Below are 15,905 nucleotides of genomic sequence, written 5' to 3'. Positions count from 1 at the left end.
CCCAAGCTCAAGCTCATTTAAGATATATACACCTCTTCTCCATCAAATCAGCACAATCTGACTGTTCTGTAACTGAACTGAAATAGTCATTTCCCTATTTTCCTTATCGTGGACTGTGGCACTGCGGCACGCATCGAAAAATCGACCATATCGCGTGAGCTGCGGCGATATATATCAATCACCAGATTGCAATTTCCTCGACAACAAAAACCTCAACCGACAACCGGTGTGGCACATAGTGAGGCATTGGTTTGACAATGGCCACGAAAACAGATAGGAAGAAAACGGTAGAAAGTGGCTGTCATGCTAGCTCTGCTAACTGGGCTTGAGATGGTTGTGGGAGATAGTAATTCACAAGAATACACACCCTCTTCCTGCCCAACACCTGCAGCTGGCGCGTCATTCGAGGTGGGAATTGTTGTTTTTTTTTCTCTCTCCGAGGCACTTGTATTTGATGGAATGTGCGGAGAAGTAGCTGATATCTATTTAGGACGTGACGTTGAACATCAACTATAAAATGAGTAAATAACAGTTGCGGTTTGGAATGGGAAATTAGAGGCAACCGAGTGTGTGTTCCTGTTTACTACATTGAAATTGTTACACACAAAGCATGTTATATATATATAGCTTAGATATGTCAACAATTCAGACAATATTTTTCATCCTTCGTGGTTTTTTTTAAACGGCATTATTCTTCAAGCTCGCAGGCACAATATGTCCTACAAATTTCTCGTCCTCTACATGTTTAGTTGTAGTTACAAAACTTGTTCTCATCCCCTTTCAAGTAAGTTTAGTGTGCATACAATGCGGTACTTTTTCTTTCAGACATACAGAGAGGTGGAAGACCTCGTTTCCTACACATAAAAACGATGTTTAGCGGTATTTGCGTTGATAGCCATGACCGCATCGGATATATGCTTGAAAAAAAAATCTTCCTCAAAGTTCCCTGGCATAGATGGAGATAGATGGACTCAAAAGTGATCCATACGTATACTCGTAGCTCAAAACTTTATTACAACTTATCCATTTCGGCAATGTGCCTTTGATACTTCAATTACTCTGTTGTTTTTCGTATGTTACACATATTCATTAGTTTTTTTTCCCAACATAAAATGACCGCCGAGCTAATGAATTAATGACCGTGCTCTTTAGCCCCAGGAATCCTTTGGCCAGCAGTGCCTTTTGCAATTGCATCGTGCTTTCTCCATCCCCATTAGATGCACTCATGCACACAATGCGAGTCCGCCCTTCCCTGCAATCGCGTCATTACCAGCGTACAAGTTGTGGTGCTAACGGCATGTGGGATCCGATCGAAGGCCCGGAAACAGCGGAGTTGGCTGGAAATAAATCACAACCGGAAATTTGTCTTGCATGACGAGGAAGTCATTCATTAGGAACAAACGATGCGGAAGTTCCCGCCCGACGCTTTGAGTTTGAGTACGTTAATAGTTAGAGTGTGAGAATTTGAGGCGATAAATATCCGTTGCAAGCTATTTTCGAAGCGATTAGTGTGAACACATTGTTTAGCATTTAGCAGAGAGGTAGAAGAGTGCGTTTTTGAATAGGTATTCACTTGTAATATAAGGTGTGTTTCAAGGTAAATAGAACTATAATACTATCTTCGAAACACTTCGGTTGATGGAACAAGCTGTATCGAAAAGTAGTTTACGCATTTCGAGGATGGTCATAAAGAATTGAGCTTGAGCTTGGGTACACTGTACAACTCGTAGTTGCTCTCCATGATTGACCTGAACCAACCAAATTGCACATAGAACACACAGAATGAGGCTTGGGACTAGCAAATCATTCTCGTTGTGCTTTCGGTGATTCGAGCTTTAAATGGTCATTAACGACGCCGGCCACGTTCTTACACCACCAGGGGAAGGGAAGGAATGTTAGTATGATATTCGCAGCCCGAAGGCCAGAGGGGTCGCCTCTATAGCGTGGCGTTTATCATGGAAGGGATAGTTGTTAGTAGGAATAGTTAAGAAAAATCAGGATTCACTGCGGTAAGTGATATGACTATGTTTACGCGAATTGTCGGGCACTCGACGACACTCGCTGCTCCGATGATATATTACGATATTCATCGCGCGTACTCTTTATAAACTTCCATCGTGCTTAATTTAAAAACTATAAGATCTACAAGTGGTCCCCTTGCCCCAGTGGTAAGCGTTACGCTTGCCAAGATGGGGGCTTCGGGTTCGATTCCCGTTCGGTTCAGAAATTCTATCGTCATAGATCGTTTTTCTGGCTTGCACTGGTAAAGGGGAACTGTCTAGGGTGTGGTGGAATGAGCATTGGACCTTACCAGTCCCCAATAAAAGCCACAAAAACCCGGAAATAGCTCCTCTAAGCGAATTGACGCCGCTATAAACATCTTTGCCCAGTCCTGGTGGTACTCGGGACGTAAAGCAGCAGTATCACGATGGTCCTCCTGCGAGATAGTGGGGTTGGTCGCAGGCCTTGCAAGCCGCACCACTAAAACACCAAGCAACGAACGATACACAAGAAGATTGTGAATCTAGCCATCTTGTAAAGACGTTAAGCCAAAATAAATAAATAAATAAAGATCTACAAAAAGTTGGTCAGAGAATGAAATGTAGGAAATTATTTAGATTTTAATTTAAAAATATCAAACAAATTTTTACAAAAAAAAATTATTGAGGAAAAAAATATTTTTAAAATTAAAATTCATTTTTCTTGAAAACATTTGTTTTTAAAAATTCGAAAAAATAGATATAAATAGCCCTTTGAATTTCCAACAAGTCACCCATACATCGGAAGATGGACACATTTACATGGAAAAAGTTTTTCGAACAACAACTTTTTATTGAACTCTAATCGCGACGACAAAGAGTTATCTTTGAGAAACCTGAGAAGGTAACCGAAAACTCCTTTAAAACTAATATGACCAAAAAAATATATTGCCATTCATCGCACACACACTTTCCACACAATTCCAAATGCGACTTTGGCGACCTATATTTGGGAATCCTGAGAACGTCACCGAGAGCTCCTCTAAAACTAATCGAACCGGCAATATACCTCGTTGATCATTGAGCATACCCTCTATCGAAAATTAAAGAATGAAAGAGTTGAAGAATTAACTAATTAAATATTAAAGAATTCAACTATTAGAGAACTGCAGAATTGAAGAACTAAAGCATGAACGAAATCAAGAATGAAGGAACCAAAGTAGCAAAGAATTAAGGAATCGAACAATTAAAGATCTAACGAGCCTCCGTTTTGTTGAGTAAGGAAACTACTCAATACTTTCTGTGTCCTATACTCTCGCCGGCGAATTACAGCATCCATCTAACGGAACACGAGACTCTTTCCCTTCTTTTCTTACTTTCATCACCCCTGACTTGTTCGCCACTCCACTTCTATCCCCATAGGGCGCTGCAGCGTGCATATGTATTAGTTATCTGTTGGGCAGGCAAAAGTGATCGCTGCATAGGATTTATATGGATCGACAAGATTGAGCTTTGTTTGAATAATTATTTTAGCGAAATAGTTATAAAAATTACACGCTACTCTATATTAATAACATGCGGATATATGTATATAAAAATATAAAAATATTTACTTTTATCCTCGAAGCCATATGCATGGAGAAAAATAAAAATTTCTGTTATGGCTATGACCCATATCAATGGATGCTGATTGATTATTCAAAAAATTGCACAGAAATTACGAAATAGGTGTTAGATTTTCTAACGAAAACTTTTTCAATATTTCATTGGAATTAAGTTAATTTCTTCTTTCAGTACAGAAAGCCGTACAACGTATAACAGTACAACCCAAAACAAAAAAATAAGTAATAATAACAAGCATGTTGAATGGGTGCTTTAGAGGTCTTTATTTCAGATCAAATGTGATAAAGTTTATGACATTTTTTAACACACCTTTATCTCTGCAGACACTATAAAACTGCGTATTTCATTATCTTGGAAATCCAAGATGGCGACCACTACAAAATTTTACATATTTTCCTTATCAATGTGTGTTTTTCCAAAACCCCATCAATATTATATGAAATGAAGGGGCTTGACTAGTAGAATACAGTTGTTTATGAAAAATGTAAATCCAAAATGGCGTCACATATAATTTTTTTTCAAAACTCCATCAATATGGGTATCAAATGAAAAGACTTGACTAGTAGAACACAGTTATTTATGAAAAATGTAAATCAAAGATGGCGTCCGCTACAAAATGGCGGATCACATATTTTCTCAAAACTCCATCAATATGAGTATCGGATAAAAGGGCTTGATTAGTAGAACACATTTATTTATGGAATATGAAAATCCAAAATGGGCGCCATCACAAAATGGTGCCATATATATATATTTTTTTTTTTCAAAATCCGAAATCAAATGAAAGGGTTTGATTAGTAGAACACACACACACAGTTTTTTATGAGAAATGCAAATCCAAAATGGCTGCCACCACAAAATGGCACAATATATTTGATATATATATATATATATATTCTATATTAAATAATATAATTTGACTAATAGAATACAGTATATTTCGCGGAAAATTCGGTAAGAAATAAAAAAATTTAAAATTTTGGAGACGTAAATTTTCCGTTCATAATTTCTTACAATGCCGTCAGCTAGCTGAACTGAACTGAGAACACTATTTGATGAATTAAATCGAATGGGCGGGACAAAGTTCGCCGGGTGATGCATGCGCGCAAAAAAAATCTCATGATTTCGAGCAAATTGTGTGAAAAAACCGCGTAATTTCAAGGATGTGTTGGCGAAAACGATGTTGCTTGCGTTAACTTACATTATATTTTCTTATTTCAGATAGCTCGAAGGGCTGAGTAGGGTACGTCAAGGCACTGTTTTTTGCATTTGAATTCCAGGAGAAAGATTAGGAAAGTTCATTAGAAAACGGAGAGAACATGGCATTAGATTTTTATCTGTAGAACGGGGAAATTCACACAAGAACTATTTGTATCAAATTCTCGCTCGAATCGTTTTCATCGGTTAATTTCGATTTGGTCAGACCACAATGCCACTTGCCACAATGCTTCCTTGTATACAGAAAAAAAAACCTTAAGTTTTTCTTTATACAACCAAATTAAATAGGTCAAATGGGCGATATGGAAAACGCGTGAACCTCAGTAGAATAATTGATAGGGTAAATGATCTTGGTTTGTCCGATTTAGGGTGTTTTCACGCAACTTGTTAATGCAGATCGATTTTCCTTCATGAAAATCATGTATAATCAATACGAGTTTGGGTTTGTTGAAAAGCCCCAAGTCTCTATTTGCTAATACTACTATAAATTATTCAAATTTTTATGTTTTTACAGATTTACATCAAAGAGGAATTGTGATTATAGTTTGTCCATCTCAGATCATGGTTTGTCCGAAAAATGATCATGGTTTATCCGGTTTTAGAAATCGCCATTTTAAAAAGAGTAAAAACTCGAATTTTCAAGTAGATGTTGCATTTCTTATTGTTTGAGTTTACTGTCATCATATTGATCCATTCTTAATTTAGGCTTTCTTCAGAATACCTTTTTTTGTTCTGTTCACAACCAACCAACAACCAACACAACCATTAACAACTGTTCACTGTTAATACACTCAACACAGAGAAACGTTATTTCTGCTATGCGCGAAGGACACAATAAACAAACTGCAGCGCGCAAAGCGGTTGCCATAGAAATCATGTGGACAAAATAACATTATTGAATTGGACAACTCATGATCAGAATTGGGGTCATCGAAATGCGTTAATTGCATAGTTTAGCTATGTAAATCTGATACAAATGGTGTGCAAACATGATGTTTACAATATTTGTAAGTGTTATAATCCAGAGAAGGTCTGAATACGTACAAAATAATCATCTGGTGATTGATTAAAAGTTAGCTCAAATGAGGGGCGCATCGACACCAATAGAAGGTGGATTTTATAATCCTTTAAAACATGTGAATCCATAAAAATATACTATAAAACTACTGTAAATCACGGAAAACATAAGGTCTTTCAGATTAAACGCTCACGCAACAAATTTAAAAATTTAAATAAAAAATTAAAAAAAAAACCAAAATAAAGCTTATTTTAGGACATTTTTTATGTGACCACCCCTTTTTCGGTAACGCGTTTTAAACGGTGAACAAAATTCTTCATGCACAACTATAACATTACGATTTCGATGCTGTTGAAAATCCGAGTTGTTTATTCTTTAAGTTCCTCCGAATTTTGTGGCCTATTAACATAGCAACGGTCCTTCACGTATCCCCAGAGGAAGTAATCGAGGATGAGAAATGTTGAAATTCTTACCATAAGAGGACAAAGTTTCATTAAGGCTTCGGTTGCTCGAGTAATATGATTTCACTAAAAATACACGTTCTTGTAAATTGTACATCTTGACACTAAAAACCATCCGATCAAACTGAACGAGTAACCGAATATTATCGTTCCGAAGTAGGGAATACAGTGTTACCATCGACGGAGCGAAAAAAAATTATTAGGAGGTTTTCGATTTTTTTTGCATGAGCGTTTAATCTGAAAGACCCTGTACATTTTTATTTATATATTTTGAAACATTCGAATACCTAATTCGACACAGTTGCGCTGAATAATAGAATTAAAAAAAATGGACAAACTAAAATCATTTACAATACCATAAACTGCGCGTAATTTCATGCGTACGAGTAGAAAAACTATTGCAAACCAAAACATCGAACCCATTGCTCATTTGGGGGTATAAATTTTCTCCCCGGCCCGACTCAAAACATCAGTTAGCGTTCGCCGTCTATAGAACATGAATCACTTCATTATACTGTTAGCCTTCGCCCTCGCAGTAGCGAACGTCTCGGCGATCCCTATCGGGTCCGACGGCATTGTCAAATGCTACCGGGAATCGTGCCAGCCTGGACAAACCCCGAAACAGTGTAAACAATGTTGCGAAGAACTCGTTCAGCGTTTCTTCAAAGATGTGGACAGCATCCGTACCAGCTGCATCGGAAACTGTGGCAGCTCCGAACCAATTATAACACCTGCAGCCCTATTGGATCTGTCATCCATACTTGGGGGAATCCTGGTAATTGGTCCACTTTTGAGCGGTCTTCTTGGTTCAGTCTTGGACGGTGACGTCACTAGCGCTCTTGGTGGCCTCACTGACGGTGCAACTAGTGCTCTTACTAGCTCTACTGATGTTGGCAGCACACGTCGCACCGGCTCCGGGATTTTTGCCGGACTCTCCATTGGTTAATCGGATGATAACGAACTCCCTTAACGGCATTCGATGTTTTATTTCAATTATACAAACAAAGTTGAGCAAATATAAAGAAATATTAAAAAAATAACATCACGTACACAACGAAAAGAAAGCCAGACGTTCAAACTTACACTTCCGGAACTCCGTTCATGACAACAGGGTGAATCTACAAAAATATTCAATCTGGTTATGAACGCGGTAAAACCATTCCATATGATTTTGATATCGTTTGCCTACTAATCATTTTAAACTTTCGACGCCAACATTCGATGACATTCCACGCCGTTGATATTCCATCACAATTTATTTGCTAACTCTTATCCTTTTCATAGAAACGTGTTGCGTAACTTCATCTGTTCAAGCGCGTAACAGTTGTTTCATAAAAAATGAGAGTTTCTTCAATGATATAGTAAAAAAATTCAAGCAATTCAGTATTTTTCATTTAAAAACATAACGGTTGTTCTTCAAAAAAAAGTCAGCGAATGTTAGCAAAGGGGCCGTAAGGCACAATTTGATGGAGATGTTCTCACAAGGGCGCTGGACGGCACTGACATCCATCTTCCGGATGCAATTCCGAATCCTCGTGGTCAGCTGCTTGGTGTCCGTGGCCCGCCAGTTATCCTTGAGCACCAGGGCACTGAGTGACCCGAAAAAATCCTCGATCGGACGGTAAGTTGGTCGGGTTGGTCGGGTTCCGTTCCTTAGGTACGTACGGTATCTGTTTTTCCTCGAGGTACGCCAACGTCTTCTTGGCGTAATGGGAAGACGCCTTGTCCGGCCAGAAAACGTGACGTACTTTCCATCAGAATGAACGCCTAACGCCTCCCCTAAGAACGAAACCACAATCTTATCCAGGCACACCTTCTGGTTGATGGCAAATCCCCAGGACTTTGAAATCCCTCTGTCGGAGATTGCAGTATACAGCATAACATTCTTCTCAAACGTATGCTTGTCACCCCGGAGGTTGTGGACGCCTTGTCGCTGGTATAGTACCGATCATTGCCATCATTGAATGTGGGACTTTGACAGTGGAAAATAACTCTCGTTGTTCAGCACGAACGACGTCCCACGATAATTCTTCATCATCCACCGGCAATGACATTTCACGGTCGCTATCTACTCGTCCGTGTACTCTGGGGACCTAGTTTTCTTCCGACAGACGATGCCCTCCTGTTTAAGAGTTCTGTGGATGTAGGAATGGGATCAGCAAAATTTTCCACCGACGTCACACAAACTCGTACCGTCCTTGTTGTCGAATAGCTTTTTCAGAGATTCCTTCTTCTTTTTCGTTATGATCTTCGTCGGACAGCCACTACCGGTCTTCCGCTCGACGTTTCGGGATGCCAGGATCCGGTAAACACTGCTCACCGGCACATTTTCGTCCCGAAGTGGTCGACTGTAAACTTTTTTCTCTGACTTTCACGCGTTTCGACGAACCGTATAACGCGCACGCGGAGTGCTGGTTGTTTCGACGCCATCTTAGATCTAGTTATCCCCAATAATCGTTCGATTAATCGATTAATCGAATACTTCCTACAGAAATCGATTATCGAACGAATACATGCGCAACCAATAATAGAAACGAACGAATAATTTACGTCGATTAATCGATACAAACCCAGAGAAAAAAAAACGTAAGGCCGTTGCAATTTTATCCTGAAAATCAATCATTATTCTTGACGCTCCCCTAAACTGGTAAATGAAGCCCAATGCCGTCAACGCGAATTGAGCTTTGTTTACAAGTTTAGGTGAGCGTAAAAGAAAATAATTGTTTTTCAGGTGGAATGAATACTTTTTTGATTCCGGAATGGTTTCTAGCTAATGAGAAATATTAGTCTAACTAATTATTTCGCTCAGTGTGACGATTAATCGAATAATCGATTATTTGGGACGATTAATCGTATCGAATAACAAACTGATGAAAAGTATTCGATTAGCCGATGAACGATTAATTTCAAAAATCGAGGATCACTACTTTGATCGAACTGACTGCACTCGAGCGGAATGAATTGAGCAAGCCCAGAGAGCAATTCACTCGGTGAGAAAAAAATTCACGCTCTTTACATTTTTTACAGAGAGGTATTGAAATAATTCTCATTCTTTATTGAACACACATTACGTGTTCGTTCGAATGCTATTGCGAAACAAAATACAGGTCATGTCTACCGTTTAATCCTAGGTATAAGTTTCAGCGTTACAAACATCACAAATTAGTCAACAGTCACCGAGGATGGTCATGAAGAATTGAATGATCAAAACTGAAAGTGGATTCACTTGAGATCAGCTGAAATCTTGAAAGTGAAATTGAGTATCTCCCAAAGTATTACTTTATCGGGTTAATAAATTGAAGGTCAAAGTTCTATGAAAAAAAACGAACGCGCCTCTTCCTCCGAACGCTACTCCGAATTTCAGAGTAGTTCATGTTAGCCGTGCAGCTTATGGTGCCAATGAAAATGGACATCTCGAATTTTCAAGCGAGACTTCTTGCAAAATGTGGATTCCCGCGAAAAAATACCCTATGCAAATTTTTGACTCAATCGAACTTTTTTTACTAGTGTCGTAAAGATGTCATAGTTTAAGTTTTTAAAGGCTGAAAAATCATCCAGGTACATACATGAAAACGGGGTTTTCAAAAAAATATTTGCCTAACGTCTTAAAATTGTCAGCCGCTTCCGATAAAATCAATCACGATATTGAGGTGAAAAAGTTAGTCAAGCTTATTTTCAACGGAAATATGTTGCATTGGTTTAAACTTTATTTGATCGGTGAAAATTGGCGATGGTCCCCCTGATGAATTCACGGCTACATCAGGAATACAAGTCATATTGGTCCTTCGATATTATTGATCTACTTCAATTCTGTAAACCTAGTATTGAAGCAACAATGCCAGTTCGCTTCAACTTGTATTATAGTACTGGCTTCTTTATTCGTTTAAACATAAATATTATCTAGAAGAATCGTCTTATCCAATCCTCTGTAAGGTTAGGTCTCTCGTAATCGCACAAGTGATTCAAAAGTTAGTTTGGCCAATTGAAGTGATACGATTTATTCTATCCCCTCTGTTTATTTTATTACGCTCATTTAGCCACTCAGCTGTAACTGAGCCGAATTTATTAGCGTAAATTTTTGTCTGACGATAATTTTGCTGTGTAATAACACAGTAGCCATTTTAGTCGTAAGAGTATTCTTATCTTATCGATACTCATGTCGGCTTGTCGGCGTAAGAATATTCCTATTGTTCGAATGTTCACAGTATTGGACAAAGATTATCAGTGGAAAATAAAAGGTCGAGTTTAGTGTGTAGCCACAGAGCACACGTCTTACCTTCACCGATGCCCAGACAAGAAAGAGGACGAGTGTTCGTGCTGCGTGATTGAGTTGGATAATGCAGGGTTGTACTAAACCTAAAAGTGGGCGAAATATGAGCGCAGGGCTGTGTCGCATTGACACGGTGTGTTTAAAGGGGAAGACTGCACATTGCAGGCGAAATACGTTGGATGTAAAGGGAAAATTACATACACTATCCACACATTTAGTTCACACAAGAAAAAGTGATTAATATGTATTCCAATCAACGTTTGTAACACTCCGATAATTTGAAAATGAATGAAGAGCAAAATGGCGCATACAACACGTTTCTACTTGAGCTAATTGCGTTGGTGCTATTACCTCGTAAGTACCTCATATGACAGTTTCTACATCAGGTTACATAGTTGTTGCACTCATAATACTCCTTCTCAACAGATAGTGCCCCCATCCGATGATAGTCCAAGCATTATTGAGAATTTTCGCTGTTTTTTAGTCCCTAAAGTCTTAGTAAGCACGTCAGCCGCCATATATTCAGTACTCTAATTTCAAGAGGCCTTGCTCACACAGCTGTTTGATGAACTGCTTTCTGATTTCTATATGTTTGGATCGACGATCGGTCCTCTTAAAATTCACAAAACTAATACAGCTTTGGTTGTCTTCCAGCATCTTCGAAGGTTCATTGTCATGCTCGCCCATCTCAGCAATACTCGGGGCCATACTAATTCCTGAGTAGCCTCGCTCAAAGCCACGTACACTCAAGTTGCTTATGTGCCGCGTAAATTCCAAATTCTGCGTAAAAAACCGCGTTAATTCCAGAATCCGCGTGAAAAAAACGCGTAAATTCCAAAATCCGCGTAAATTCCAAGTTCCGCGTAAACATAAACTGAGTAATCTTCGAAATTCGTGTAAAAATCTAACAGTGAATTATTAGTTTAAAATGCAACCCATTTTCTAACTTTTGCATGGTACAATCATGGTATCTGTATCTTCTTTTATTTCTTAGCTACTAATCAGAGATACAATACAAACTTATTTCGTGGAAAGGCACATCAATTAGCATATTCAATTTTTTCGCGATTGATGCGTACTGCGTTAAAAAAACCACGTAAATTCCGGAATTTGCGTAAATTCCAAAAACCGCGTTAAAAAAGCCGCGTAAAATAAAACCGCGTATAAAAAAACCGCGTAAAGGCGACTTCAGTGTACTCTGATTCCATGGATGACAATACTTGCTTTTACTATTTTAACTCTATTATTTTCAAGAAATCGTTCCCGAAGTTTTTCTTAGCGAAAACTAGAATTGTAACGATTGCTGTTATACGAAAAGTTATTTAGTTTTGAAATATTACGCTTCAACTGGACATGGTATTTTAGTGCAATACTATTCGCATACACTCCTGAAAATTATGGGTTTCTTATAGTGGGTTACTCACATTTCAGAGAAATATGGATTAACAATCCAAAATACACCAAAACTCTAAGGTAAATAAACGGGTAGGGGAACTGGGGACATGTGGTCACCCTAAGGAACATGCTCATTTCCTGTGTTCACATACCACTAGAATTCCCGTTCTTCGAAGAATATTGTAGCTCAACTTATTTTAGTTCAAGATAGTAAACGGTTTTTATTATGAAAATTGAAAATAGTTCTTCGAATGGCGTTAACGTTCCCTGTGGAACTTTTGCATGACCACAGTGCAAGTCGAAGGAAAGTTCGTTGACGAAAAATTCCCCCGACCAGAACGGGAATCGAGCCCGAACACCCGGCATGATAATGTGAGACGCTAACCACTCGACCACGGGTGCACTAGTACATTTGAAAATAGTACATTTTTCAATATTAGAAAAAGGGTTGGAAAATCGAACATTACCTAGGCCTATTCCCCTAGAATCGCAGTTGAAATTTTCTCATACGTATAAAAACGTAGTAGGAAACACATAACGTTTTTCAAAATGAGGCTTGATTTTGGTTAGGGTGGCATATTTTTCCTGGGTCAAAACCACAAAAGGGACCCCTTTAGGAGCAGAAGGTGATAAGGTATATCACCTTTGAAAACAGAACAATTCTCAGTAGTAATCCTCCACTGACCACATTTCCCCCCAAACAACGAAATGTGGAATATGCGAAATATTCACTGAAATTGAACAAAATATACGTTCACCTCCCCTAGAATATGTGGACCGTCGTCCAAACTGTTGATTTGTCGCAAATATCAGCTCAACTAAACTTAATTTCACTAGAAATTCCTTAAATTCGAAACGCACTAAACTACGGCCGAATGGTTACCGAGAGAGCGTTTTTTGTTTTAATTCATATCTTGACATGCGACAGCTCCACTGTACTACAGGGTGACTTAAAAGTCATGAAATTCTTCAAACATAAGATGACTATCAATACGGTGTCAATAGTCAATAGTTATACTACCAAACAAGCAGGTGGCCATTTTACTCCACATGACCACATTACCCTCACTACCCCTAACGAAAACTAAACTCGCTAAAATCATCATAAACCAGCATTCCGATTTGTGGTAGCAGAGAGCAGCCTCTCTGCAGTCGTCCACAGGCAAACCGAATATCCGTTCCGCGTTTATCTGCAAATTCAATCGAGCGGGAGGGGAGAGAGTGGAAATAAAATGTCCAAGTTTATCGCAACTTTGCTTAGAAACCATCATAAACAGCAATCACAATGTTATAAACCTCCACCGGTATGCCCACACAGGTGGAGCAGCGCGGTGAAAACTGATGTAAATCAAAGACCCTCGCGATAGGCAGCAGCCAACGGTGGCGCACATATAAATTAATAATAGGAATGTGCCATAAACCAGAGTGAAACGGAAAATGAAAATATAAATAATACACGCCTCGTAGTCCTGGTCTTGGTGATCGTAAACGACCTTCTGGATTATGGGGAGGGCAAAGTTGGGAGGACAAAAACTAATAAAGCGGGGAGTGTTGTTAGTACGCGAATCACACAGATTTTGTCTACAAAAGTTTGGGAATCAGTTGCCTGGTTTTATCACAGACCGGCAGCAATATACGTGCGCTGAGCGCCGTCAAGTGGATTTTATCGGATTCAGGAATGTGCTGCGATAAATTTATTTTTAACTTCAAAATTACTTACCATTCGAGTGCTCGTGAAGTGCAGAGCGCGCAATATTGGCTCTTCTAGCATATCATGCAGCATACACTTAGGGTCGCTTAGTTAAACAAAAAATTTCTGCTGAACTTTGACCATGATTAAATATTTAAATTCGATGGCAATCGGATAGAATCGACTTTCTCCTATCTAGCAGCCCTGTGTTTCTATGGGAAAAGTTTCATCAAAAATTCAAAAGCACGGCAGCGCTGAGTATCTTCGAATGTCGGTACTAATCGCATGAGAGGTCTTTTGTTTATCACTGAATCCCGCCGCTTATGATGACGGTGGTATAAAACAAAACAATTGTTGTCAAGAAGTGGAAAAAATGAAGCGAGAGAAACAGAACCCAGACTCACACAAACCAGCCCAACCAGGGAAGATGGCAAAAGAAGAGCAAAACGGGCGGCGAGTGACACTTAGCGATGGCCTCCGTGGAAAATAACACTTGCACTCCCTCTTCTCACTCACGCTCTCTCCATCGGTATGATAGCTGTCGGATTGTGCTTCTTCCTCGGATCGAATTTTCCTCAGATTATCGTCCGCTCCAAGTTCAGCGCTTATCGGGTGCTATACTAGCGACGACGAGATCACGGCACTTCAATCTATTCAACAATGCCACTTAGGGATCCGGAGGTTGCGGAAACGGATACGGTCACTGGTGCGTCCCTAGTGTCCTTAGCCACTGCAATGATCCGATGATGGTCCCCCGAGCACTATCAACAGTCACAAATCCAGCACTTGCGTGGGGGGAAGAGTGCACTCTGGAACAGGCGGACGTTCGCTGACAGATCGAAAAACCATACCGAACCGAATGAGGCGAGCCGAGAGACTGGAACATGTGTGTAACCGTAAGGTACGCGCGGTCACTATCAGTTCAGTGTGGCAGGAGGATTTCCTCCTCCTGAAGCCGAGTGGCGCTTCCTCTCTCAGCCGAGACGGACACGATACATCCACAGGAAGGTTTTTTGTTTGTATTTGCCGTATCCCACCACCGATCAGCATAGTGGGTGGTGAGTGGGGGATTACAGCGCAACGTGTATTGGTGTGCCGTGTTTTCCACATACGTATACACATCGTGGGAGTGAGAGAAAATACGATTTTCCGACTAATGCAGAAAAGCAGGGCTGTCAGAAATTACTGCTGATCGCCATTTTTAGTGCTTCTCATTATACAACTCCATTTTCCACATTTCTGTTTGTCAACTTCTTGATCCTGCATTTTCGTCGAACAGATGTAAACTACATACTTATATGTTAATGTTTCAATGGTTTCTAAGGTTAAATATTATTCCTACGGTACATGTTTCTTCTTAGCTGTTTTCTATTTATTGTTGTGTCAATTATTTCGCAGTGCTGATTGTATATACGCATCATTTGATTGATAGGGGCGTTGTTAGCATATTTTGTTCCGGATGTTTTGGTTAGCAACAAATTACAAATTAAGAAACAGATGTTAGTTGATGCCCATCTACATAAAAAATAAATTTTTCGAGTAATTCAGCTGATTGTACTCGTTGCAAAATTAGGTCATTAACACGTTGAGCCCAGTAGGAAAGCGCTGACTGACTGGGGATGACAGTCATAAAATACGAATAAAAAATAAATAAAATAATAAATGGTTTGTTTTCGGATGTTTCACAAAATGTAACTTCTATCTAGTCAAATTTCTGACTATTTTATATTTATGCAATGATTATCATCGGGCCGGACCGACACCGATATCGTGCAAACGCTCTTGATGAGTGCTTAATGGAAAGCACAGTAAGAAAAATTCGAGGCTCAACGTGTTAACAAAAGAAAGCATTGCAAATTTTCGGCGCTCTTTTAGTGCTTGGACGTTTATGAGCATGCAGCGTGCTTCGTCTGAAGGAAGCGGAAATGAGGTCCAGTTCAGCTTACGGAGTGCAAATAAGAGTGTTGCTGGAGTGACTCAATGCGTTCTTCATGTACGACAGCTTTATTGTGTAAGGGTCCTGGAAGTTATGTGAGGAACGTTTGACCTAACACGCTATTTGCCTAATTGATTACAGAGTTATAGCGTTCTATGAATATGAGTTTACAGTCCAGGACGACGCCTAGATCTCTCCAAGACGTAATATTGGGGTACTTGATGGGGTAGAGTTTGTGCTTGAATAACCACAACGAACTATGGCTGCCATACAAATGAAACAAAAATTTCCACATTACTCGAGAATTAATCAGGC

At 39.4% G+C, this 15,905-nt stretch overlaps 1 protein-coding gene across 1 annotated transcript in view; it reads right to left on the bottom strand.

Annotated features, from left to right (window-relative positions):
* Nucleotides 1–14,573, bottom strand: part of LOC129763645 (uncharacterized) — a 59,053-nt gene extending 44,480 nt beyond the window's left edge. Inside the window, exon 1 of the mRNA XM_055762892.1 lies at nucleotides 13,685–14,573. The gene's annotated coding sequence lies outside the window, so the exon portion shown is untranslated. The remainder of the gene's footprint in view (nucleotides 1–13,684) is intronic.
* Nucleotides 14,574–15,905: the final 1,332 nt, after the last annotated feature.

This window comes from Toxorhynchites rutilus, chromosome 1 (genome assembly GCF_029784135.1).
Source record: "Toxorhynchites rutilus septentrionalis strain SRP chromosome 1, ASM2978413v1, whole genome shotgun sequence".
NCBI classification, from domain to species: domain Eukaryota; kingdom Metazoa; phylum Arthropoda; class Insecta; order Diptera; family Culicidae; genus Toxorhynchites; species Toxorhynchites rutilus.
Note: the sequence above shows the minus strand (reverse complement) of the source record. Positions and strands in the feature narration are given on the sequence as shown.